At 36.9% G+C, this 5055-nt stretch overlaps 1 long non-coding RNA gene across 1 annotated transcript; it reads left to right on the forward strand.

Annotated features, from left to right (window-relative positions):
- The first annotated feature begins 2845 nt into the window (after positions 1 to 2845).
- On the forward strand, positions 2846 to 4428 carry LOC128528873 (uncharacterized). The gene is made up of 3 exons (XR_008360993.1): positions 2846 to 2957; positions 3860 to 3932; positions 4332 to 4428. It is a non-coding gene; the product is annotated as an uncharacterized LOC128528873 (long non-coding RNA).
- Positions 4429 to 5055: the final 627 nt, after the last annotated feature.

Below are 5055 nucleotides of genomic sequence, written 5' to 3' on the forward strand. Positions count from 1 at the left end.
AACACAAAATGCAGTTTTTAAATGATGGTTTTTATTATTTAGGGAGAAAAAAAAATCCAAACCTACATGGCCCTGTGTGAAAAAGTAATTGCCCCCTGAACCTAATAACTGGTTGGGCCACCCTTAGCAGCAATAACTGCAATCAAGTGTTTGCGATAACTTGCAACGAGTCTTTTACAGCACTCTGGAGGAATTTTGGCCCATTCATCTTTGCAGAATTGTTGTAATTCAGCTTTATTTGAGGGTTTTCTAGCATGAACCGCCTTTTTAAGGTCATGCCACAACATCTCAATAGGATTCAGGTCAGGACTTTGACTAGGCCACTCCAAAGTCTTCATTTTGTTTTTCTTCAGCCATTCAGAGGTGGATTTGCTGGTGTGTTTTGGGTCATTGTCCTGCTGCAGCACCCAAGATCGCTTCAGCTTGAGTTGACGAACAGATGGCCGGACATTCTCCTTCAGGATTTTTTGGTAGACAGTAGAATTCATGGTTCCATCTATCACAGCAAGCCTTCCAGGTCCTGAAGCAGCAAAACAACCCCAGACCATCACACTACCACCACCATATTTTACTGTTGGGATGATGTTCTTTTTCTGAAATGCTGTGTTACTTTTACGCCAGATGTAACGGGACACGCACCTTCCAAAAAGTTCAACTTTTGTCTCGTCGGTCCACAAGGTATTTTCCCAAAAGTCTTGGCAATCATTGAGATGTTTTTTTTAGCAAAATTGAGACGAGCCTTAATGTTCTTTTTGCTTAAAAGTGGTTTGCGCCTTGGAAATCTGCCATGCAGGCCACTTTTGCCCAGTCTCTTTCTTATGGTGGAGTCGTGAACACTGACCTTAATTAAGGCAAGTGAGGCCTGCAGTTCTTTAGATGTTGTCCTGGGGTCTTTTGTGGCCTCTCGGATGAGTTGTCTGCGCTCTTGGGGTAATTTTGGTCGTCCGGCCACTCCTGGGAAGGTTCACCACTGTTCCATGTTTTTGCCATTTGTGGATAATGGCTCTCACTGTGGTTCGCTGGAGTCCCAAAGCTTTAGAAATGGCTTTATAACCTTTACCAGACTGATAGATCTCAATTACTTTTGTTCTCATTTGTTCCTGAATTTCTTTGGATCTTGGCATGATGTCTAGCTTTTGAGGTGCTTTTGGTCTACTTCTCTGTGTCAGGTAGCTCCTATTTAAGTGATTTCTTGATTGAAACAGGTGTGGCAGTAATCAGGCCTGGGGGTGACTACAGAAATTGAACTCAGGTGTGATAAACCACAGTTAAGTTATTTTTTAACAAGGGGGGCAATCACTTTTTCACACAGGGCCATGTAGATTTGAAGTTTTTTTTCTCCTTTTATAACGTAAAACTTCATTTAAAAACTGCATTTTGTGTTCAATTATGTTATCTCTGACAAATAGTTAACGGTTTTTGATGATCAGAAACATTTAAGTGTGACAAACATGCAAAAGAATAAGAAATCAGGAAGGGGGCAAATAGTTTTTCAGACCACTGTAGAGAGAGAGAGAGAGAGATTCTGGTTGACTTTTCAAATGCAGATTAACCTGTATATCAACCTACATGAGAAGCACGCACACACAATCTCTCCGCGCGAAAACAACACGAGTAGCCTATATACGGTACATGTATTTGTCTTTGGTGCATTTCTGGATGTCTGCATTTTTATCGATAAATCGCGCGTGATTAGCAGCCTTTTGATCAAAATGCTGCCTTTTGTGAAAGTACGAGCCGCGGGTTTCCGCACGGCAAAGAACAGCTGTATTTATTTCAGTCATAAATTCACAATCACTTTCCAGCTCTTATTCCCAGCCGAGGAATAAAAGACGAGGCATTGCCATGTTTTTTATTAATTTGTTAAGACATTACAAAAACTATATAAGAAACTTACTATGAATTTCAAAGCACGAATTTGGGCATCTTATTTTATCATTATGAAAATAATATGAAGCACATACATTGTATATGAGACATGCGCGCGGACACACACACACTCAATCTCTCCGTGCAGATACACCGTGCAGGGAACAACTGAACAGGTCTTCAATTTGTGATACACTTGGTCATTAAGAAAAATTTATATTTGGGCCTAAAAAAAAAAGCTTTAAAATCTTTTAAAATTCATTCATCAGCGTGTATCACGCGGCTACGGTGGCCCAGAAGGGCAAATCATCTTACCCGAATATGTGTGTGTTTTTTCCCTTGTAAGTGTGTTTTTTTTTTCCTTGAAAATGTCCGCTTTTTCCCTTATAAATGTCGTTTTCTTTCCCTTGAAAATGTCCGCTTTTTCCCTTATAAATGTCGTTTTTTCCCTTATAAATGTTTTTTTTTTCCTTGAAAATGTGCGCTTTTTCCCTTATAAATGTCGTTTTCTTTCCCTTGAAAATGTCCGCTTTTTCCCTTATAAATGTCGTTTTTTCCCTTATAAATGTGTTTTTTTTTCATTGAAAATGTGCGCTTTTTCCCTTATAAATGTCGTTTTTTACCTTATAAATGTTTTTTTTTCTTGAAAATGTCCACTTTTTCCCTTATAAATGTCATTTTTTTTCCCTTATAAATGTCATTTTTTTTCCCTTATAAATGTTTTTTTTTCCATTGAAAATGTCCGCTTTTTCCCTTATAAATGTCGTTTTTTCCCTTATAAATGTTTTTTTTTTAGATTGAAAAAATGTGCGCTTTTTCCCGTGTAACTGTGCGCTTTTTCCCGTGTAACTGTGCGCTCTTTTCCGTTTGTGCGCAACTACTTCTTTCCCGTGTGAGAACTCTTTCTCCAGTATTTTGCAAGCTAAAAGCTAATGCGTAAAGGACTATGGGAGTGGGGTCAAAACGCTACTGAACACGGAACCTTTCCGGATATCAGCTCCAGGACTCAACATCATGGAGTATACAGTGAATTATAGCGTGATAAAGTTATAATTTTCACTAAATTTTCAACTGCACACAATTACCAGGTAATGTTTAATATATAAAATTAATCAGATTTTTACTGTTTTAGGCACTAATGATAACTTTGTAGCAGTGTTAATACTATTGGAGTGTTTGGGGGAAATGCCGAGCCGAGTGTAAATGGCAGTGATTAAAAGGAATATTATCTCATTTAGACCATTAAACACTGATGTAAACCATCAGCTCCATGGCATCTCTGTAATATACATCCACATATGGATTTATAAGCAAGCTAATATCACTATGCTAACCGCTAGCGCTTAGCATGGGGAAACTAGCTTGTTTATTAATATATATTAGTTTAATAGTGTATTTGGACACCTATACGTGATGTAAACAGTTAGCTCCATTGTTTCTGTAAAATGCCCGTCCAAATATGGATCTATAAGCAAGCTAATATCACTATGCTAACCGCTAGCGCTTAGCATGGGGAAACTAGCTTGTTTATTAATATATATTAGTTTAATAGTGTATTTGGACACACATACGTGATGTAAACAGTTAGCTCCATTGTTTTTGTAAAATGCCTGTCCAAATATGAATCTATAAGCAAGCTAATATAATTATGCTAAGCGCTAGCTTACTAAAAGAGCTAAGATAGCAGGAATTATTGCTAATTATCCCTGAGCTGCTCCTGTTATGTGCTAAATGTTACAGATGGTTAACGAATTGTTGTATGTAGTTTATTGGAGCTCCTGAGTGCCATATAATGTATACTGCTGTATAATGTAGTGGTTTTATCATAGCTAGAGATCTTCTGAATAGTTAGTTATGTGCTTACACAATGTATGTAACAGTCAAGAAAAGGGGCTTTTGTTCAGGTTCTATCTATTCTAGTCATTAAAGTCATTAAATATATGTTTATACTCCTTATAATATGTATGATTGTGTGTTTTTCTTCTTACAGTGAACTGTGTGTAAATCATCAACTGCCTGTGTATCAGCTGATTTCTACACCAGCTTTACATCCTGAGCAGAAGGTGAGTGCTCTGAAGTATTTACCTCTCTTTTCAAGAACACCACTGAGCACATCTTAATCAGGGGACAGGGACACATTTCTCTTCATGAACATGTGTGTGTTAATGAATGGTGAAGATGGGGCCAAATTTTGCAGCAATCCTTAATAGCAAAACCAAATAATTGGTTTTAATACACAGCATTACTAAAAGCTTGCATTCTATGAAATTTTGTGTGCGTGCCTGCCTGCGTGTGTCAAACTGATGTCATATGATGTCAAACATCATGAAGTGATATTAACTTGCTTATAAACCCATATGTGGATGTATATTACAGAGATGCCATGGAGCTGCATAGTAACACCATGAAGTCTTTTTACTAGACACTTATAATAACATGTCTTTATTTCTCCCCTGTTGTAGATTGTCGTGGAGAGGACGGACCCTTGATGCTCTGCCTTTTTGCACCAACAATACATACATGTATTTTATTAATTTGTAAATAAAGTCTTTAATATAATTTTATAGTTGAGTATTTATTTCTAGTTTGCTTATTATTTAGCAAAACAGTTAAAGTGCATGTAAAGCATTGCTGCAAATGACACTGAATAGAATCAGATGTTACTCCACTCTGTGTGAGGGTACAGGCTTATATACAGTATGTGATTTTAGCATCAATAATGTTTTTCTACTAACTAAAGCATGCTGCCTTGGAGATATTAGTGACATCTCTGTTTCAGTTCGAACAACATATTCCATAATATTTATGAATACATTAATCCCATATGTTCAGCAGTTAAAACAGAGGTTCTTAAACATTTTACAGCGAAGGACTCCTTCAACTGTAAAACAAACACCTCTGCATACATTTACTTATAGTGCATTTCCAAAATTACATTTTTATGTTATTCAAAAAGTAAAACCTTTTGTTTTCATTTAAATGATTAATGATTAAATGATCCATGAAAATCAAAAATCTATTATGTCAAAATATTAGAATATTTCACTTCGATCATGGGGAAGACTGCTGACCTTACAAGTTGTCCAGAAGATAATCATCTACACCTTCCAGAAGGAGTGTAGGCCCTCAAGGTCAAACTTTACCACCAACTATTTCACTGACCATGTTGTTGCTTGATTTGCCAGC

The sequence above is a fragment of the Clarias gariepinus genome, chromosome 8, assembly GCF_024256425.1.
Source record: "Clarias gariepinus isolate MV-2021 ecotype Netherlands chromosome 8, CGAR_prim_01v2, whole genome shotgun sequence".
NCBI lineage: Eukaryota > Metazoa > Chordata > Actinopteri > Siluriformes > Clariidae > Clarias > Clarias gariepinus.